The sequence below is a fragment of the Thermobia domestica genome, unplaced genomic scaffold (genome assembly GCF_964235325.1).
Source record: "Thermobia domestica unplaced genomic scaffold, izTheDome1.hap1.1 HAP1_SCAFFOLD_128, whole genome shotgun sequence".
NCBI classification, from domain to species: Eukaryota; Metazoa; Arthropoda; class Insecta; order Zygentoma; family Lepismatidae; genus Thermobia; species Thermobia domestica.
The window spans coordinates 35,408-59,102 of NW_027655893.1; the positions used below are offsets into that span (position 1 = coordinate 35,408).

A 23,695-nucleotide genomic window follows, 5' to 3' on the forward strand; every position below is an offset into this window, starting at 1 on the left:
ATGTTTTCTACTGTTTTGTCGTATGCAATTCTATGTTAAATAAAACTACATACACTATTTGATAATGGAAGCATCGTCAGAAATACAGTATCCAATAAATAAAACTTTTCACGGAGGGTTTATCTGAAGATACATACAAATATTGAAAATAGTTTAAAAAGGTGCATAATACGGAAATACTATTTTATCGCGTATTAACTTAAGGCTTCTAGAACAGCAAGTTCTGACCAGATATTAACACCGCAGAACCAGAATATGATCAAGGGATGGACTAAACCAGCGTTTCCCAACCGGTGTGCCGCGGCACAGTGGTGTGCCGCGAGGAAATCGGAACAAAATTATTAATTCTATAGCAATCAAATTGCAAGACATACAGAAAAAGGTATATTTGTATTTCAAATTACTACTATGAATCTAAAATATAAAGTTTCATACTGTGTTACTTTTCTGTAGAACATTTTTCTGTACATTTCTAATTTTGAAAAAAAAAGTATTTGTTATCATTGTTATGACCATTATTGCTTCTTTATTTATTGTTGCAGACTATTTCGTAACTTGAAATTTTAAAATATTATTCAATCCTTCCGGCAAAGTAAACATGCATACGAATTACCTATATTTGTGTTTTAAAAGTAAAAGAGATTCGTTTGTTCGTTCGTTATTTAGTGATCCTCCTTCTTAATGAAAGGTTGGATACAGTTTTCGAAAAAAAATGTATTTTTAACAACTTGAGCCCTATATCTGATTGTAATTGTTTTCTATTTTTAAATTAAAATGAAAAATAAGCATAATGATTTACCACGGGGAAAAACAGTGGTCTAGCTTTCTTCTCTGTGAGAAGGATGTCAGTAATCAGAAAAAAATATTACAGTATTTTATATTTTCAAATAATAATAATAATAATAATAATAATAATAATAATAATAATAATAATAATAATAATAATAATAATAATAATAATAATATGTGTGCCGCGAGAATTCAAGTTACCCTGAAGTGTGCCGTAAGTTGAAAAAGGTTGGGAAACGCTGGACTAAACCATAGTTTCCAACTTTACCCAGTGTAAATAAAGTAGGATTGAAACCCACTCTATCCAGTGTGCACCTGAGCGTCATGGGGGGGCTGTATCCCTATCCCCTATAAAATTCCTCTTGGATCCGCGCCTGTTGAAACCAATTCATATTTCATAACTTCATACACGGCACGATCAAGCACTGAATCTATTGAAATCTTACTACATAAAATAATTATCGAGTGTCTACACTTTTTCTATTAAAGCTCATAGTATATTCTATCATAATATAAATTGTCACTCATGTAGTGTGTGCTAATATAACTAGGGATGCGCACGAGACAAGATTTGTGGCTGTCTCGTCTCGAAAATGTGCTGTAAAAGTGATGTCTCGACTCGAAAAATGTATATTTCTCTATTGGAAGTGCCACGTCTCGACTCGAATTTTGTCAGGAAAATCCTGTCTCGATTCGTCTCGTGCGCATCCCTAAATGTAACTCATGACAAAAATGTTTTGTTTCAAAACAAAATTAAACGGTTGAAGTGGACTCTGCCGAGTAGAAGATATCCAATTTATTAAACCGCCTCGCAACTCACTTGGCAGCACACTTAGGTTACACTCTTCACCTTTTTCCCATGCTATCTAAAGTATCGGCTAATCTTAAATTCGCATTGCCGATTCGGGTTTTCTAACAAGAATTATTATGTTGCAACTTAATTTGGATGTGAAATCCTGACTTAATTAGCATTTAAGAACTTCGAAGTCTGCATTAAAATCATGACAGAAATATAGTTAAATCTCAGTTCTAAATTTTATGTCTACCTTGCATCTAAATACTTGTGCTGTCATTTCTTTCAATGTTGGTAGGAGCCGAAGTTCCAATTGATCCCAATTTTTCGCTTTAATTCCCTCTATTTGTTCATAAAAGTTTAGAGAAATATTATTATTAACAAGCAACACTTCTGAAGTGTAACACTCCGATCTTGATAAAATTTGGAAGGTAGATACTATACATGAAATAAACGAATACGTGTTTTTTATTTTCTGCGGAGAAAAGGGTTTTAAGGGGCAAGAGACCCCACCCACAATTTTGAAAGTTGACGCCCCAAAGGCAAAAACCAAGGAAACCGAAGTAAACAAAAATTTACACACATATTGCAGATATAAAATGAGGGAACACGTGTTTCGTATTTTCCTGGAAAAAACGGTTAGGTGGGGACCGGATCCCTCCAAAACTTTCATCACGAAATATCGAAAGTGATAATAGCAATATGACAAATGTGTGTAAAGGACACAAAGAATTGCAACGAAACTTTGTGTATGAACAACATACCAAAAAATAAAGGCAAACGGTTCTTTTTTTATTTTGTGCTGAGAAACGATTTCAGGGGGCAAAAGCTATCACCGAAAATTTTGAAAGTTAAGGCCCGGAAGGCCAGAGGAAGTGAACCGAACTGAATGAAATTGTGCACAGATATTGTCGACATAAAATGAGGGAATACGTTTTTCTCATTTTCCTGAGAAAAAAAAAGAAAACCGTTTAGATGGGACACACACACCTCCAGAACTTTGATCATGAAATATCAAAACTGCTAATAACAGAAGTGTTTGAAGGACATGACGAATTGGAACGACACATTGTGTAGGGACAATACGCAAAAAATAAACGAATACGGTTTTTCTTTTATTTTCTGCGGAAAAACGGTTTTAGGGGGCAAAAGCCCCCATCCCAAATTTTGAAATTTGAGGCCCAAAATGCAAGAAGAATTGCACCGAATTAAATGAAATTGTGCGCAGATATTGTAGACGAAAAACGAGATAATTGGGTTTCGTATTTTCCTCGGAAAAGCGGTTGAGTGAGGCACGGACCTTCTAAACCGTTGATTAGGGAATATCAAAAGTGCAAATAAGCATACGCAAAAGTTCCTAAAGAATATGGAGATTTGGAACGAAACTTCGTAAAGGGACTATTTGCAAAACAGTATATGAAACGTGTTTTAATTTTTGCGGAAAAACAGTGTTGGGGCCTAGGTCCCATCCCAAAAAAAAGGAAATATTACCGTAATAGCTCAGAAAGGAGTGGACCCAAGCAAATCAAATTGTGTGTAGACATTATATGTAAAATAAGGGCTCTCGTGTTTCTCAAGTGTTCCTATCCGTTTTGCTTCAAATTTGGCATACCAATAGCAAACTGGAAATAAATCGACACGTGTTTTTCTTTATGCTGAAAAAAACATTTCAAGGGTTAAAGGTGCCTCCTGAAATACTATAAAATACGCTATACTGTTTGTGTTTGCTGTTACTTGATCTGCCAAATTTGAAGAAATCGGATGGAGACACGACACTTGTGAAACACGAGGGGCCATATTTTACATATCCAATATCTACATACAATTGCTTTCGCTTCGGTCCACTTCTCCCGCGACTCAACGCCTCGGTTCACTCACAATTTTTTTTTCTTTCAGGGAAATACGAAACACGTATTCCCTCACCTTACCTCTACAATATTAGTGGACATTTCATTCACTTCGGTCCACTTCTTCTTGTCTTTTGGGGTCAAATTCCAAAATTGTAGACGGGGGCTTTTGCCAACCAAAACCGTTTTTAACCAAAATTAAAAAATGTATTCGTTTATTTTTTGCGTATTGCCCATACTCGCAGAGCTCCTCCGTGGCTAAGCGGTTAGCGTACGCGCCTTTGTCGTGGGAGACCCGGGTTCGATTCCCGGCGGGAGCTCATGTGGTTCGGATTCCACGTTAATCAGTAGGTCCACGTCTCATATAGCCTCGCTGCTGAAAGGGACGCTAAACTAAAATCAACTCAACTCAACCCATACACGCAGTTTGATGCAATTCTTCATGTCCGTTACACGCATCTGATATACTGTTACTAGATATTTTGATATTTCGTGATGAAGGGTTTGGAGGGATCCATGCTCCACCTGGTCGCTTTTCCAGGAAAATAAGGAAACTTATTCCCTAATTTTGTGTCTACAATATCTGTCCATATTTCATTCACTTCAGTTCACTTCTTCTTACCTTTCGCGCGTCAACTTTCAAAATTTTGGTTTTGGGTTCTTTTGCCCCTAAAACCGTCTTTCCGTAAAAAAGAAAAACATATTCTTTATTTTTTGTCCACAGACAGTTTTGTTGCAATTATTCATGTCTTTTACACACATCTAACATATTGTTACTAGCATTTTTCATTTTTTGTGATCAAAGCTTTGGAGGGGTCCGTGCCCCACGCGGCCGTTTTTTCCAGGGAAATACGACATTCGTATCCTCATTTTACGTATTCAATATCTGTGAAACCCAACCGATTTCTAAAGGAAAATACGAAACCCGTATTCACTCACTTTATGTCTACAATATCTGTACACAAATTCACTCCCTTCGGTTCACTTCTTTTTGCCTTTCAGGAGTCAACATTCAAAATTTTGTTTGGGAGGTTTTGCCCCCCAAAAACCGTTATCCCGCAGAACATAACAAAACCCGTATTCATTTACTTTCTGCGTCTTGTCCATACACAAAGTTATGTTGCAATTCTTTATTTCCTTTACACACATCTGACATACTGTTATTATTACTTTTGATTTTTTGGAATCAAAGGTTTGGAGGGGTCTGTTCACCACCCTACTGTTTTTCCCAGAAAAGTACGAAACTCGTACTCTCATTTCACGTCTGCAATATCTGTGCAAAATTTCATTCATTTCGGCTCACTTCTTCTTGCCTTTCGGACGTCAACTTTCAAAATTTCGGGTGGTGGCTTTTGCCCCTGAAACCGTTTTTCCGCAGAACAAAAAAAAAGTATTCATTTTTCTGCGTATTATTAATACACAAAGTTATGTTGGAATTCTTTAAGTTGTTTGCACACATCTGACATACTGTTGGTAGCACTTTTAATATTTCGTGACCACAGGTTTGGAGGGGTCCATGCAGCACCCAACCCTGTTTTCCAGGAAAATAGAAAACCGTATTCCCTCATTTTACGTCTACAATATCTGTGTAGAAATTCATTCACTTCGGTTAACTTCTTTTTGCCTTTCGGGAGTCAACATTCAAAATTTTGTGTGGGAGCTTTTGGCCCCTAAAACCATTTTTAAACAGAACATAAAAGAACCCGTATTGCTTTATTTCTGGCGTATTATCCATACAAAAAGTTTCATTGCAATTCTTCATGTCCCTTATACTCTTTCTACATACTGTTATTAGCATTTTAATTTTTTGTGATCAAAGGTTTGGAGGGGTCCGTGCCCCACACGACTATTTTCTCCAGGAAAATATGAAACCCGTATCCTTATTTTATGTCTACAATATATGTTCACATTTGCACTCACTTCGATTCACTTCTTGGGGTCGCGGTGGCTCAGTGGTAGAGCGTTCACCTCTGGTGCTTGGGGTCCCGGGTTCGATCCCAGCCCCCGCCAAGTGAACTTTGTGGTGGACAAACACCGTGTGCGTGGGTTTTCTCGGGGTTCTCCCGTTTCCTCCCACTTTCTTCATTCCACCATTTCATTCATTACTCATCATCACCGTCTCCTTTAGCCTAACCTTCATAACCGTGGGACGTAAAACTTAAAGATTTCATTTCATTTTTTTTCGATTCACTTCTGTTTGCCTTTCGAGTTCAACTTTCAAAATTTAGGGTGGGAGCCTTTGCCCCCTAAAACCGTTTTCCCGCAGAACTTAGAAAAACCCGTATTCGTTTACTTTTTGCGTATTGTCCATACACAAAGTTATGTTGCAATTTTTCATGTCCTTGACACACATCTGACATACTAGCACTTTTGATATTTTGTAATCAAACGTTAGGGAGGGTCCGTGCCGCACCCACTCCTTTTTTCCAGGAAAATAGCAAACCCATATTCCTCATTTTATGTCTACAATGTCCGTGCACAATTTGATTCACTTCGGTTCACTTCTTTTTGCCTTCCCGGCGTCAACTTTCATAATTTTGTGTGAGAGCTTTTGCCCCTAAAACTGTTTTTCCGCAGAAAAACCCTTCTCCATTTTTTTTTTGCGTATTGCCCGTACATAAAGTTTCATTGGAATTCTTCATGTCCTTTACACAAATCTGATATACTGTTACTAGCACTTTTGATATTTCCTGAGCAAATGTTTGGAGTGGTCCGTGCCCCACCTAACAGTTTTTTTCAGGAAATACGGAACTAGAATTCCCACATTTTATTTTCACAATATGTGTGAAAAATTTCATTCACTTCGGTTTACTTCTTCTTGCTTTTTCGGCGTCAAATTTCAAACTTTTGGGGTGGGTTCATTTGCCCCCCTAAAACCGTTTTCCTGCAGAACATTAAGAAAACGTATTCTTTCATTTCTTGCCTATTGTTCATACACAAAGTTTCGTTGCAATTCTTCATGTCCTATACAGACATTTGACATTGTTACAAGAACTTTTATTTTTCGTGGTCAAGTGTTTGGAGGGGTCCGTGCCCCACGCGGCCGTTTTTTCCAGGGAAATACGACATTCGTATCCTCATTTTACGTATTCAATATCTGTGAAAATTTTTATTCACTTCGGTTTACTTCTGCTTTCCAGGGGCTGCCGTGGCTCAGTGGTAGAGCATTCACCTCTGGTGCTTGGGGTCCTGGGTTCGATCCCAGCCCCCGTCAAGTGAACTTTGTGGTGGACAAACACCGTGTGCGTGGGTTTTCTAGGGGTTCTCCGTTTCCTCCCACTTTCTTCATTCCACCATTTCATTCATTACTCATCATCAACGTCTGTCTCCTTTAGCCTAACCGGCATAACCGTGCGACGTAAAACTGAAAGATTTTTTCTTCTGCCTTTCGTGCATCAACTTCCAAAATTTTGTGTGGGCATTTTTCCCTCTAAAACCGTTTTTCCGCGGAAAATAAAAAAAAACAATATTCATTTATTTTTTGTCCACACATAAAGTTTCGTTGCAATTCTTCATGTCCTTTACACACATCTCAGATACGGTTACTAGCACTTTTGATATTTCGTGATCAAAGGTTTGGAGGGGTTAGTGCCCCACCGAACCGTTACTTCCAGAAAAATACTAAAACCGTATTCCCCCATTTTATATCTACAATATCTGTGCACAATTTCATTCACTTCGGTTCACTTCCTTTTGCCTTTCGGGGATCAACTTTCAAAATTTTGGGTTTGAGCTTTTTTTTTCTTAAAACTGTTTTTTTCACAGAAAATTTAAATAAATGTTTTCCTTTATTTTTTGCGTATTGTCCATAGACGCAGTTTGATTAAATTCTTCATGTCCTTTACACACATCTGACATGCTGTTACCAGCACCTTTGATTTTCCGTGCCACGTTCCGAGCCCCACCTAACCGTTTTTTCGAGGAAAATACGAAACTCGTATCCTCATGTTACGTTTGCAATATCTGCGCTTAATTTCGTTCACTTCGGTTCACTTCTTGTCTTTCGGACATCAAGTTTCAAAATTTTGGGTGGGAGCTTTTGCCCCTAAATCCGTTTTTCCGCAGAAAATTTAAAAAGGCCGTATTCCTTTAGTTTTTGCGTATTTTCAATACAAAATGTTCCGTTGCAATTATTAATGTCTTTTACACACTTCTGACATACTGTTACTAGCAGTTTTGATATTTCGTGATAAAAGGTTTGGAGGGGTCCGTGCCCCACCCAACCGTTTTTTCCAGGAAAATACGAAACTCGTATTCCATCCTTTTACGTCTACAATATCTGTGCACAATTTTATTGACTTTGGTTCAGTTGTTCTTGCCTTTCGGGTGTCAACTTTCACAATATAGAGTGGGGCTTTTATATTAAAACTTACGTAACTTTATGTAACTTTTTCTTTTTTATGAGATTCTTTTTTTGGGAGGTGAGGAGAGAAATGTTTTCCTCTGATATGTGTCTTTTGCCATTCATCTTTTTTGAACTCTTAAGTAAGATCATTTTGTAACTTTTGATGTCATCCATCTCCGTCATGATAATATTATTGTCATTTTTAACAATTTGTTTTATTCCCTCATTTGCAGTCTGCCACACTGATATATTTATTACAAAATTGAGGTTTGGTCCAGCGCCTTTCGAATTCGGAACCAACCCAACCGCCGAGCTTTTTGGGTTGCCTGCTATTGCAGGAAAACGAGAATTGCAGGTGGTAATGCACTTTTGGAGTCGTGTATACAATAACGAAATGAACTATGTGAAAACCTACGCAGTAATTAGTCCGACCCATTATCACAGCTTTCTCCACTTTCAGACCAATGAGAAACGTAGCATTCATGATATAGGAGACTTGTGCAAGTAAAGAAGGACCTGGTGCTTGTAAGTATCTTTGATAACCCAAATACCATAATACAGCGCTATATACGCACAACATCCAACCACTCGTGCACTAACCTTGCATTCGCAATAGCAGCCACAAATTGGAGGTGAAACATTATTGTAGTACTGAATCTATGCGTTGTATATTTTGGAAGACATGTGATGTGATTCTAATTCGACACGAACAATATCATCGTGCTCTTTGTGAACAAAGAATTCATAAAGACCCAATTCACTCAAATTCTTCTCTGTATAAGACTTGGCCTGCTTAATTTGATATCCCAAGCGTCATATTGCTCAACTCCTGACTGGTCAATCTTGGAAAGTCCATTGAAGTGTCAGAGGACATATTGCGTTTTTTTCAGTTTTCAGATTCTACTATTAGGCTATTTGTAAATGATTATCGGCGATTAACTCATCTTCCGTATCACTTGAGATACGGGAAGGTCGAAAACACTGGGTAACAAATTTTGACCAACTTTATGTTTACCTGATTTCTTTTCTTTTTTAAATATCGTTGGGTGGTACTAATAACGTGCATAACATTAGTTTTCCCGAAATGTCAAAAATCGCCTTAAAATTTGTCTTTAACTCTTAGAAATCGGTTAATTGTCGAATGTTTCCTCCTTTTTTTCGTTAAAGCGTTATAACTAAGAAACCATTTACCCTAACACAACCGGTTATGCCTTGATTTTTAAGCAAAGTAACAGGCTTTGAAACTGTGTAAGTTTATTTGCAATATTACATGCGAAAGAAAATTTATTCATTAAATTTTGTGAAAATTCTTAATTTTTCCTCTAAATTAATTATTTTTTATTTCTGGAGTTGGCAACACTGTTTGTACAGTTAGTCAAATTACATCAGATATTTTTTTGATCAGAAATTGATTCTGTAAGTTTTAAATTGGTATTCACGGGACGACATAAAATGTTGGGGACAAAATTAAAAATTTGGTTATGAAATCAACTGGAACTTGACAAAGAAAAATGAAAAAAGTCATTTTTCATTTCCGTGTAATAGTTCCTAACCTCTATTTTCAACTAGAATATATTATATTTCTAACATTTTTCATACGCAGAAGTGAATATTAAATGGCTAGTCTATATAAGCAGCAGTTTTGGCCTGGTTTTGATTTTTATCGAGAAATTTAGAGCTAATTGCTATCTTACAATATGCTTCACTGAAGAAATTATGCAGAATTAACATAGTCACTGGAATATGAACACGGCGTACAAAAAAAAAAAAAAAAAAAAAATAAAATAAAAATAAAAATAAAAAATAAATAAATAAAACAGCAAAAATGCATCCAATTTCTTTTACATAATGCAGAACATTTTAAAAATGAGCACGCTTGCTTTTTCGCTTGTGCGAAGCTGATTTGTCATCAGAAATCGATGTCCAAATGTAATCTCCTATCATCGCGGTGTCCCAGCGCCCTTGGTATTTTCTCTCCATTTGTTCAATGTCTTGATGAAAGCGTTCACCATGTTTTTCACTCACATCTGCTAAATTTGGACGGAAAAAATCAAGATGGGAAAACAAAAAATGCAATTTCAACAGCATCCTACAACCCAAATTGCGGTATAGGCCAATCAAAGAACCTAATAAGTCCCTATAATTTTCACTCCTATTTTTTTTTTTTACCAAAAAATCATTACACTACCTCCATAAAAGCTTCCCAAGCACTTCTTTTATCTCGAGTAATTCTATTCTAAAGTCCTTCAGACTGAAGCATCACACGTATCTGTGGGCCAGTAAATACGCCAGCTGTGAGTTTCGCGTCAGTTAACTGTGGAATCATTTGTCTTATGTAAGAAAGAACAGCAGAATGTGGATCTAATGCTCTAACAAACTGTTTTACAAATGCTAATTTAATGTGGAGTGGTGGCAGTAAGATTTTTTCTCTTTCAACTAAAGGTTTATGTATGACATTGTGAGTGCCATGAAGTAAATGTTTCCTTTCTGGCCACACCTTGAGTGTATAACGACGGTCAGTAGCTCTGCTATCCCAAAGGCAATGAAAAGACGAATATTTAGTATAACCACTCTGTAAACCTAGAAGAAAACCGATCATCTTAAAATCTCCACAAATATCCCATTTATATATTTGGTACTCTATCTTCTCCAACAATAATTTCACGTTTTCGTAGTCTTCCTTCATGTGGACTGAATGTGCAACTGGTACAGAAGGATTGACATTTTCATTATGCAGAAGAACTGCCTTCAAACTTCTAGATGAACTGTCTATGAAAAGATGCCACTCCTCTGGTTGATGTTGGAAACCGATAGCTTCAAATAGACCACTAACGTCAAGGCAATAACAACAAACTTCTTTCCATTTCGAAGAATTGTGAAAAAGTCTTATGCCTTTTCCAATATTTTGATATTTTACATGTTGAAAGGAGAAAATTCAATTCATTTAAACGGGAAGCAAGAAGTTCTGTGTTTGATTTGGGAAGATCTAAATCTCTTATCAAGTCATCAAGTTCTTGCTGATTAAGCAAATGTGGTTCCTTTTTCCTGGTTTCATGCGAAAAACTAATATCAAGATCGGAAGATTCCTCTGGCTCTCCTTCCGATGACAATACCTCTGGTGGTTTGGGTACAGAAAGTTCGTCACTGTGTGGAACTGGAGCAATGGATGAAGGTAAACTGTGGTATTCTATTTTTCTCTTATTCTTTCTGTTTTTATAGTGTGTCACGTCAACTGCACAGAAGTAGCAGTAATTATGGTGATTAGTAGGCTCTCTCCAAATTCGAGGAATAGCAAATGGTATACACTTTCTGGTTCCCCGTAACCAACCTTCTAATGTAAGCGGGAACTACCGCAACACATATGCGGAGCCCAATGTTTGTCTTGATCACCTACGGGCACTCGAAAGTAAGCTTCATATGCAACACAGAACTTTGTTCCAAGCACAATGTTATGTTTAAGTTGTTTGGAATTTATGTAATATCCACAAACATAACAAAATGAATCTGCTAACATTTTATCTTCCACACAGCACCTAGTGGAATTAAATCAAATGCCACTAATATAGTTATCACTACAGTTACTCAATACTGAATACAGCTGGCTATCCAAGTGGAGTCATATAGAAATTTACTTACTTTACTTAAGTAAAAGTTAATATTGTTTGTGAAAGTAAGGGGAAAAATAAGAAATTATATTTTTCTAGACAGTTATTTTCATTCAAAATAAATGCTGTATTCAAAATTTGTAATCACAGAGCGCATATGTTACGAAACGGAACTTGCTAATTAATCCACAAGAGTTTGTTCTGCGTTGTCATCTATGGACAACCAAAGTAAAGGCTGAAATTCTTCCTCTCAAATGGCGTTCTTGAACAAAGACGATTTTGTAAAATTCCTTCCAAACAATTGACATTTGAGGAAAACTAATACCAGATTTGTAATTAGCACCTCAAAATCATTCGGTAAATGTAAAAACATTAAGATAAGCAATTTATTGTTGAGCAGTGAAATCATTGCACATAGCACAAAAAATTCGAACAAACTCGTCAATCATGTGTATCTGTGTGTTTGGCATTACCTTCCCTAGAGCTTTCTATAGTTTGATTAAACCGTTGACAGCTTTGATCACCCACCTAATACATGTAACCAGTCGTGACTCATTTGATTCATTTGCGGTATGCTGTTTCTTGCTTTGTAAGAAATGTGGCATTTTTGGAATATGTCTCGCTTGATTCTTCAATATTTTGCACCACACGCTCATCTCTGCTACTTCGCACAACGTTGCTACAGTGCTTTCTGTTCTCCTACAATCACTGCATGAAGCTTCTTTCTCTCACAAATGCACACACACCGTGCGATTAAACGCGGTTTCGTTTCGTCTGCACAGGTAACTTTCTGCTACATGACGTCAGCGCAGCAACTACCTACTGATATATTTTTCTTTTCTTTTTACTATGAGCGCAATTGAGATACACTTTGTTAGCTACTTATTTATCTTATGTGTTGTTACATGCTTAGTATATTATATAAATGAAAAAGTGTATCAACGTTGTGCTTATAGTTTAACAAGCATGAGACTAAGGAAAAATCAGCAATTTTTCGCAAAAATCCTCCAACTACTCGAGTTCGAGACTCCACCTGGGTAAAAATAAACGTAAATATGGATAGCGTGAAACAAATATTTATGGCATCGTTACGTAGGTATGTTCTATATTTAACACTGGTAGTTACAATTATTGTTGTACTCATTTCATTTTTTAGAGATTTTCAAAAAGAAAAAACTTATGGAGTCTCATCCTTTCCGTCGAAGTTGGTGTTTGTGATACCATTCCTGGGAAAATGATTTTGGTTAGGCCTGAAGCCACTAGTTTATAATTGTTACAATTTCTTCATAGTTATGAAATTGTGTTCCCTTTAAGTGCTTCTTTTCTAACTTGGAAAGAAATAGAAATCACTTGGAGCTAGGTACAATGAATAAGGTAAATGTTGCACAAATTTATTCTTCAGATGAGTCATGTTTCGCTGTGTCATGTTTAAGTCGGTTGCATTGTTTCATTTTTTTTTAAAGAATGTTCTTCGTCAACTACATGGTCTCACTTGTGTTTAAGTCCTTTTGACACATTTCCTTGTCTCAGTTATTGACATAAATACAGAAAAAGATACCCCGTTCATATTTTATGGAAATTCCCTTTTGAATGTCACGCGTGTTAGATCTAAGTTGTGAACTTCCTGAAAAAATGGTGAAATCTTGAAAATTAAGGAAGGTGAGGTCCCAAATGATGATGAAACCGTTCCCACGAGTTGGAGATAATATTTCTGAACTAAAACTCATAAAAAAGTAATAGTGATACAACTAAAAAGGAAATAACCGTTATGTAAAACTTTACGCAATACTGTCATTAATAATAACAAAAACTTCGTTACTTTTCAGATATTCATGTTGATGTTTCAGGTATTACAAAATGTAAAATCGAACTGTCAATTTGTGAAGTGGTTCCCTATTTTAAGTAGTCCTTGCAAATTCATTTCTCTAGGCCTTTACTACCAGGGACGATCAAAACATTTACTAGTAGTTCGTTTCATTTGCTGTATTTGAATAAAACGAGAAATGCCGATGTACGCACATTTCCTCAAAAACTCAGACATTTGCTTTTGAAAGTTGTACATCTCAGTTCTGTGGAAGGATTGCAGTAACAAAGGCAAATATTCTTCGTTTTTATGAGTTTCCATATATCTACAGTATCTCAACATATCGTGTAAGGAGATGAATTTCAGAAAAGAAAGTGAATGCAAATCCTCCTCTTGATAGATGACAATATACAAATATGCCGATATGTATTGCAAAAGTCCTTTAGTATGTATTCGTTGTCTGCATTTCTTGGTTGCGTTTCGGATTAAATAATAAGAGCATATAATAAAATTTAATCTTTCTTAATTATGCTCGAATGTTATGGGAGACAATGATGAATAGAAAAAAATAATGATGATGGAATGGAGAAACCGTTCTCCTAAGAGAAACAATCTGGGTGTTTGTTTAGCACAAAATATAACTTCCACGTAACATTGGTATTGAACTACGCTAATCAGAAGTAAGCTTTCTACAGGTGTTGCCCTAAATCAAGGTTTGAAGGGGATTGTTGCGGAAAGATGTATATTTCTATTGCAAGAGTTCTGTTTTTTTCCTGTTTTGTATTGACTCCTTTTCGTCTCATAAGCAGGAATTCTATCACTGAGTCGATGTGATTCTAATGGTTATTGTGCTGCCAAAATCTCTTGAGCCCTGGCAAAAACGCGAACTAAAGGCTCACACCCTCACACACCCACGCGTTGAGCCAATAAGGGTTCAGCTGTTGCTAAGCGAGAGAAAGAGAGTGGAATTCCGTCAGCCGACAGCAGCACTTGCAACGTAAGACTAAGGATGAAGTCAATGTGGTATATCTTTAATTGGAATAATCCAATATATTTTGATAAAACAGTTTGTATCATTAAAATTCCTATCATTAGATCGGGAATCAGTAAATTTTCTTTCGAAACTTGTAAAAAAAGAAGAAAAAAATCTAATTTACTCGGAAGCACGGACATCTACAGTATTTTTTTTCAAGGGACAAAAGACTGATTCCAATGAGAGACCTTCTATATGAAGGGTAACCATCGCTGCCCTTTTCTCAATACGCACAGATTTTCCTCGCGGTATCGTCTTGAAATTATACACTTGCTTCTGATCACTACGACAATCTTCACTCACCCAATTTTACTAGTAACTAACGCTACCCTTGACGGAAGTAACGGCATTCCATCGAGTATATTCTACCTTATCAGAGCGATTGTAACTCCTGTCTACCTGTTTCATACAGTTGCTCCTCCAGGGGGCTCAGTTGTATGCATTTGAAACCACTTATGCTTCCTTGGCGTTTTCCATCTTCAATTGCTAAACGGAGTCAAACTTGTTAGTTTCACATATTATACTGTATTATGGTGGCCAACTTATGACATGTATCATTTATTAATATTACTACCAAGCAACAAGGTTATGTCATAATAATCAAAGTATATACAGGGTGATTCAATAAGAACGTATCAGGCCTATATCGCAGCTAATACTGCACGTAGAGCCTTCAAACAAAAAAATTGCATTACAAAATCGTATTTGTAGAATGCAATAAAAATAGTAACGAGACCAGTGGCGTCTCGTGAATACCTACAACGGGGTACAACTTCAAAATTTGAAATGGAAAGTGGTATAACTGTTGGAATCGTTCGAAAGGACATTAAATGTCATGCAACTTTTAGAGGACAAACTTTGTCATATTCTTTCCCGTTTAGGCCCTAGAGGCGTTGTTGCAGACTTGTATCTGACTATCCGTAGCAGGCCTTTATCTCAGCTAATAATTCACATGGAGCCCTCAAACAAACAATTGAACTACCAAATCGTGTGTAGAATGCAATAAAAATAGTAGCGACACCAGTGGCGTATCGTGAATATTTCCAACGGGGGTCTCCTGCAAAATTTGACTTGGAAACAGGAGTTGGTTGTGCCTCCATTGAAAGAAGCGCAAATGGAGAAACTTCGAGAGGAAACACGTTGTCTATTTCTTCCTCGTTGGCAGCAACATGGTCGCATTACTAGGTGAAAGTCAGATGATGTGAGGGTGTCTCCAGTCACACAAGGCGAATGCCAGGAGGGTACGTGCAAACCATGGCCTGGCAAACAACCGCCGATTAACTCGGGGCCTAAGTCAAGGGTAGCCCAGACCCAGAATGACGTGGACGCGCGATGTATCTTGTGTGCGTACGCAAATATGAAATATCTCCCAAATCCGAGAGCATGTGTTTTGGGCTTGGTTGTCGTTGTTTCGAACAGCACACTCATTTATCGTTGCCAGTGATTGTGTGGTGGTATTCTTGTAGATCCAGTAACTAACACGTACATGACCTTGCTCAAGACATAGTCTATGCGGCTTCGAACAGGCGATTGCTTCTACGTCAGACAGAGGGCAGAAGGAGCGATGTTGTATCCAAAACAGGTAACACAAGCGTGTAGAATCCGAGAGTGATTAACCTCCGCAGTGAGCTAAAGTGGTCCGTGTACTGAACAAGGTGCCGTGCATTGAGTTTTACTACCCCTGTGCATTACAAGCTCGTGACGGTACGAATAGAAAACTTCCACAATCAGTAAAACCTCTTTGATTGTGTTGACGTTTGAGTGATTGTAGTAGGAAGTGTCGGTAGTAAATAACATTCATGCGGTGTACGAATTTGGAGGCATTCCAAATGCTCATGATTTTAGGGGAAAGCCGGGAAAAATATAGGGCTGCAGCTCGATTATACGCTGAACGCTATCCACAGCCACAAGCTATTTCCCACAATTGCTGCGGAGATTAGCAGCATGATTGCGACAGACAGGCATCATGCGTGGACGCTATGGTGTCCGGAGAAGAGTCGTACAAAATGAAGACTTTGCCATTGATGTAATTGCCGCTATTGCAGTAAATCCTCATGTATCTTCGCGGCAGATCAGTCGTGGTATCAGTCAAGGTGGTATTTTCTGGAAATCATATTTTCACCCGTACCACCTCTCTCTGCATCAAGAACTAAGTGATGACGACTGTAATTTACGGCTTCTGTTCTGCAACTGGGTGGTCAATCGCGTGAGAGAACATCCGAATTTCATTTACTTAATTTCATAGACTGATGAAGCGATATTCTGCAGTGATGGCAACGCCAGTCTCCACAATGCATATTACTGGGCAGCGGAGAACCCTTACTGGATGAGAGAAGTCAATCGGCAACACCGATGGCACATTAATGTGTGGGGTGGCATTGTAGGGACTAAGGTCATTGGGCCATGGTTTTTTCCTGGTCATTTAACAGGAGCAATGTTTCGTGATTTCTTGCGACACCATCTACAGCCGCTGTTGGAAAACGTACCGCTCCATATACGTCAGACGCTGTGGTTTCCAATTAGATGGCTGTCCAGCCCATAATGCTGCCACGTCTAGGGAAGAGCTAAATGTTCTATTTCCGCAACGCTGGATCGGAAGAGGTTCCAATCCACAGTTTCCTCCGCGGTCGCCCGACCTTAGTTGTATGGACTATTTTTTCTTGGGTCGAATTAAGGATCTTGTGTATGTCAACCGACCAACTACAATTCGCTACATACAAGACCGCATTACAATCGCACTTCGGACCATCAACGTGGCCGAGTTGGAAGCTGTTGCTCACAATTACATACAGCGAATAAATCACTGTATTGCTGTTCGGCGACATCACTTTGAACATTTGTGAAAGCCAGGAGGCGTCGACTACACTCCGCAAAAGGTAAGCTGATTCTTTAGCTCTCTACTCATGTTTCTCCAATAGCTTGATTGCAACGCCTCAGATTTCAGTCCCCATGTTTTGTCCCATGCTTTGGAAACAGTACATTCGGTCCGTCTTTCTTCGTTGCAATCAATAGTTTCTTCTTCCGTTTTGTTATAGCATCGTATATTGTCCCTCATGATAGTTCCCCCCATCCACTGCGCTTCTGTCACAGCCATATGGAAACCACTCTCTTCAAATATTGCGTATTTCATTGGTTTTGTATTTAGAGCTTCATTCAACAGCAGCAAATGTATCTCTGCTTACTGTTGCAGTATGCACTCTCCCCCCGCCGTGGTCTTTTGCTGACGCTATTGGTTTCGCCACTTACACGGTGTTATTCCGCGTACAATTGTACATACGCATTTCTCATCGGCATCTCTCAGATTTAATTTTTGCCGTTCTCTACGTGTTTCCAAAATTTAATGTACTATTCAAAGGAAAGAGGCTTGAAACGGTAGTAAAAATTCAAGGAAATGAGTATACAATCCAGTATGACCCTCAAGAATGACCGTTTGGAAGAACCTTCTTGACACGGAAAACATCACAGAAGTAACTATGTTATGTCAGCAGAGACTTGCCTCAATGGTACTTCATCCAAATAGCTTCTCAAAATTGTGTCACATTACAAGTCCACTTTTCAAACTCGCACATCTCATCATGTATTTTTATTATTATTCTTCCAAACAATTGCACGAAATGTCAGTGTTTCTCAGATGTATGTAGGCAGGCTGAAGTACATTCGTTAATCGCTCAGAAAGCAATGGTAGGACAGCCCAATACATCAATTTGGTTTCAGAAATGCTTACAGCAAGGTTAGGATGGAAACATTATTTAACATTCTTACCGGATTTGATATTTCGAAAAGGCTAATTAGATTAATAGAGTTGTGTTAACGTTCTACGATTATGCCCTTTAGGCTATGGGAGACCAATGGCTAGCTAATAATGATGGAAGAGGCTGTGGAATGAGAATGGGAGGAAACGGAAGCATTCTGAGAAAACATACCGACACGATGTTGTGCACCACAGACTTACTTAGTCGGGGATGGAACCAGGGACACCACGCATCAGAGGTAAGCTTTCTACCACTAAGCCAACGTGTGTCTCTTGTTTAAATGAAACTCAAAGTAAAGTCCGAATAGAGAATCATTTGTTCACGAGTTTTCGCGCCGAGAATTGCCTGAAACAAGGAGATGTGTTTTGCTAATTATTATTCAATTTTGTTCTGGAATACGCTATAAGGAATATTAAAGATAGAAACCAAGGCCTGGCGCTGAATGGCACTCAGTAAATTATGGCTTATGCTGATATCAGTCTCGTAGCTGATTATATGAGAACAATTAGAAAGAAACGCAGAGTTTAAACGGTTGCAAGGACATGGGTTGAAAAGTAGATGCAGAGAATAGGAAACATCGTACGTGGAAATTCACCTTGAACTTAATACTGCAAATTTATACATGCGCTAAAATATGAAGTAATACTTCCGTCAAAAGTATATATGTAATTTGAAACATCTAGTGTCAATGCTAACAGACCAATACCATATCAACTAAGAAATTAAAAGTCGATTGAAAGCAGGGAACTCTTGTTATTATTCAGTTGAATCTCTATTATCTTCTCGAATCCTGTTTACGAACTGCAAATTTTAGTATATATCAAATGATAATTATGTCTGTTACGTTTCACATTCCAGAGAGAGAGAAAGGTGGATGGAAAAGGGGGGCGGGAAGAAAAAGACAGAACCTTGAGCAGCGTGCTCCCACGGAAGTGTTCATTATATGTTTCTTATATCTAGAAAGATGGAAACATTTAAAACACTCCGGCAACTAAAATTCATAAGTTGCTACTTTCTACATGAACATGTAACATTGCCCTTTCATTATATATGTAAATTACTTCTTTCAAAGAAAACTTTCTCATGCTGCACTAGTGTTCTGCAAGGTGGTTACTAGATTTGTTGTTATTTTATTGAAGGGCATTAGAAAGGATCTGGTAGCTTCTTCTGTGTTTCAGGTATGATGTAGTATAATATATATGTATAATTATGAAATGAAAATGAAATCTTTTAGGTTAACGTCTCACGATTATGACCTGTTAGGCTAAGGGAGACGGATAAACTAAGGCAAATGAATGATGATGGATGAATCGATGAAATGTGAATGTGGAAGGGAACAGGAATACACTGAGAAAACCTACGGACACTATATGGTCCACCACTAATTTACTTGGCCGGGGTCGAACCAGGGACCTCATGCATCAGAGGTAAGAGCTCTATTACTGAGCCACCATGCCCCCTCTCTCATATAGAATTATATAGTAGAGAAGATTTGGGGGTGGGGAGATCCCAACATGTGGTATAAAATTAATTTCTTTGCATCTCTTTATGGAGTGGAATGTCCTCTTTCAGATTGCCGAGTGATGCAAGTTTGGTACCCTTGTGCAATTTTCAGTATGATGTCATGTGTGACGTTACTGTTATATATATTTAATTGACGTATTAAGCGTTTATGCAAGTTATATTCTCCAACAGCATCTGCACACAGTAGAAGGATATTTTTTGCCTACCCAAGTAGCACACTTACGTCATAACACCGTCAAATGTTGGTCATAAAATTCCAAAAGACGTCAAGGGGAGTAATATGACGTCACTTGGTGTGTTAAAGAATGGTAACAAAACATTATTTAAGACAAAACATTAGGAAGTCTTTTACACGTCATTCTATTACCTGTAGTATGCAGCGCGAGTGGGCAAGTTTTTGAACTTTAGAGAGAGTTTTGAAAACAAACAAATGTCGTACTGGTGATTTGGTTCGTGGTGGTTAGTATATCAATATTAGTTGGAGCCAGCAGAAGAGTTAACCGAAATATGTCAAGTAATGAAGATATCAAAGGTTGGATTCCAAACAAGTAAGTAAATATATATATTGTCTCCTCTTATTGACAATTATCGTAATGTTAGCTTTGGAGCCAAAAGTAGGAAAAAAAAACGTTGTTTACAGGAGAAAGGGATAATTTGTGAATTGAAAAGAATGAAAATGCAATGGTGAGGTGTTCCGAAATAATAAGAAATTACTAAAGTTAAATTGCCAGTCCATACGCAAACAATTCAAAGTAGGTGGTATTAAGCAAAGTACTTCGTCCCGTCGGGGGGGGGGGGAGCAAGGTGCGGCGCTCGCCCCCTAAGAGGAAATTATACTTGGGAATATCGAAAACCCAATAGAATTTTTACGTTAGTTAGAGCAAAATTTGAAACTATTTTTGAAACGTCGCTTTACTTGCCTCCTCCCCATTGAAACCACAACATGGTCGCCCGTGCTCTGTACTTATATTTGGGAAGAGTCATAATAAGACATTTGGGAAGAATAATAATGTGACTGATCTAAGCAAACCGTGAAGGTAGGTACAAATTTAAGTTAGTTCGAAATAGCAAACTATACATATCTTAAATTAAACCAAACTAAACTAACGTAACCTAACCAAATTTAGCCAATATTTGACAAGGTAGTAAGACTAATTTTTTAAATCAAAAATGTTGGGCCCCAAAAAGCCGACATAGCGTTCACTCGAGCAGACATTTCTACTAAATATAAAATTTATAGGTAAAATACTATATGAAACGTTTTTCGTGAGAGAACGCGAGTGTGTATATAAGTAATTAAGGCATATTTTTGGAATTGGGTGGCCAGAATATTTTGCTTAAATTTCGTACTTTCTTGCTATATTTTCTGTATTTTTTATGGTTAGGTAGGTTAGATTAGTTTGGGTTAGTTTAGGGTAGGTTAGATTAGTACATTTGGATTTGGGGAACCATAATTTTTTGCTTAAAATTCGTACTTTCTTCCTATATTTTCTGGTTTTTTAATGGTTTAGGCGAGGTTAGGTTAGGTTAGTTTATTTCAGTTTAGTTTAGGTTGGGTTGTGCTATGCTAGTATTTAGTAATTACACTTATGTAACATATCAACTCATTTCTTCTGTAAACATGGTGATTTTACCTGATTTTGGCCCCCCAGTTCCAAAATTATCCCGTAATTACTGTCAATGCACAGTATATTGAAATGAATTTTGAATAATAGTGAAAGTAATCTATGTGTAAGTATGCTTTTCCACTATCCTCGTTTTCTCTGACGCGCCTGCTCCCTACGGACGCCTTCCCTCCCTTCCACTCGGACCCCGCACTGCGGTCCTGCTCTGACTCGGTTAGATAGCATTTATGTTTTTTAGTGCCCACCTAGCACGAATTGGTTCGTGTGTTATGTACTTTTTATGCCATACATCCACACAGTATTTATACAGAGCCCTCCCGTAACCAGTCTGCAAGTAGTAATGGAGCTTCTCATTTAGTGAATGCTCTCCTAAGAGAAATACAAATCTCTAAGCTAACCTGAAAATATGCCACAAGGAATGTCAAAATTTGGCAGAACCGTCTGGACGAGTAGGCCTAATGCTCCGATATATACTAACAATTGTAATGCGATATAATTTATTTATTCTTCATTTGATATTGTAGAAATCTTCTATTTTTAAATTTTGCGTCCCACGATATTGCCGGCTAGGCTGAAGAAGATTGTGATTATGAGAAATGAACGAAAAGGGTGGAATAAAGAAAGTGGTAGGAAACGGGAGAACCCGAGAAAACACACACACATAATGTTTGTTCACCACAAAGTTCACATAGCGTGAGCTGGGATCGAATCAAGAACTCCTGAGGTGAACGCTCTATCACTGAGCCACCGCAGCCCTTGATATCGTATAACTCATGTACGGAGACTTACATTATAAGCATTGGTGTCACCTCTCCCCTTAAAAATTACGCAGTATTGCCTTGTTTCGAAAAGAAAGGCTTTGTCTAAAATTTTAAATTCTAATTAATTTTTGTAACTTTGGGAGTTGTGCTGTGAGTATCGATGACTTATGTGTGCTGTAATAAAATGGCCCTTGATAAGGAATTCCCAAGAGGCGGGGATAACAAAGAATTGTTCTGATTTTTAGTCTCAGTCCCTGTGTTTATTTTTGGTTTTAGGCGTGGAAAGAATCATACTTTTTTTTTTTGCACCTTTCATGAATGCGTAGAGCCATTCTGAACCAGGTAGTAGTGCGTCTGACTACGAATCGGGTTGTCCTCGTTCAAATCGCGATCACAACTGATATTTTTTCTATATGGCCCCTCCCTGTCGGATCTAAGGTGCACACATCCTTCTCTCAAATTGGGCAAGTTTTCTTGGTATTCTGGGATGCTTCAGGGTAAAGGCGTCTGAGTGTCACAGACGCCAGTGGTCAAAAGTCCATAGTTATGGAGCTATAGACTGTCGAAAACATAAGAAAATAAATTTTAAAGATCAATAGATCCACTGTGAGATCGATCACAGTCAGGGCAAGACATCACTTAAGAACTAGGACGTGCCCTATATAAATATCCATGTTTCGGAATCCTGCGGCATTTGCATATCAATTTTTATAGACAGTTGTGAGTATTTCAAGTTTTCTGAGTACTCTCGAACTGCCTTTATAAAAATTGATTTGTAAGTGCCGCAAGATTCTGAAACAAAAATATTTGGATAGGGCATGTACTACCTCTTAAGTAATGTGTTGATCCGACTGCGATCGGTCCCGTAGTAGTGGAACTATAGACCATTAAAGTTCCTTTTTTCACGGGTTTGACAGCCTGTAGCTGCGAAACTATATACGTTTGACCTCAGGTCCACATGAACCTTTTGTTTGTTTGTTTGTTTTGATGTGATGAATCACCTATCGAAGTTTGTCGCATTAATTTTTGACAACCTCTATAAGAATTGTAAAATAAATTATTGCTGCCACAAGTCAGTTGCTCAGATTTCTTGAAAATACATTTCTTTCAAGGTGGATGTACTTTTTGAATGACAGGAGATTGTCCAAAGACGGAGAGAGAAAGGGAAATATATTCTAGTTACATAACAGAAAGTATAAAATTCTCTCAGGATGGGTGCACGAAAGTCAAAATATTGGAAACGTTACTGTAAAATTCCTTATTTGGGCGATGGAAAGGTTTTGGCTTAAACAAAGGAAATATAAGAAAGCTTGGAAACCGGAAGCCCGCTGCAGAAACCACACTATTGGTACCACTGGGAAGAAAATTCTAAATATTGAAACGAAACTCTTACAGAATGTCATTAGTAATAATGCATCAAGTGAAATTTACTGCTGTTGAAGTAAGAAAAATACTTTGTTGGATTTTTTTAAAAGTTGAAAACAAGTTGGTATAATTTTTAAGCAATCACCGAAATATTGCTAGTACTAATTGATGTAAAATTTTGTTTCAGTATACTTACATATCCGCATTTGATGGATCCAGAAGGAGACTAATAAATGCTACAGTGTGAAATTTCATCAGCAATGTCTAGCAATGCAGTTCAACTTCAGAGGAAAAATAGGGAAAAGCAAATTTTAAGTGTTAGCATTGAAGACTGCAATTATTCGTAAGTATAGTGTTCTTTTTAGTACTTGGTTTATATTAGGATAGCCTACAGACAATAAAAAAGACAATGTAAGAACCCAATTTGCTACACGCCTGCTTTCTTTAAATGC

At 37.6% G+C, this 23,695-nt stretch overlaps 1 long non-coding RNA gene across 1 annotated transcript in view; it reads left to right on the forward strand.

Moving 5' to 3' along the window:
- Positions 1–19,887: 19,887 nt before the first annotated feature.
- Positions 19,888–23,695, forward strand: part of LOC145676384 (uncharacterized) — a 31,582-nt gene continuing 27,774 nt past the window's right edge. Inside the window, exons 1-2 of the long non-coding RNA XR_014129387.1 lie at positions 19,888–20,040; positions 23,431–23,586. This is a non-coding gene — a long non-coding RNA (uncharacterized LOC145676384). The remainder of the gene's footprint in view (positions 20,041–23,430; positions 23,587–23,695) is intronic.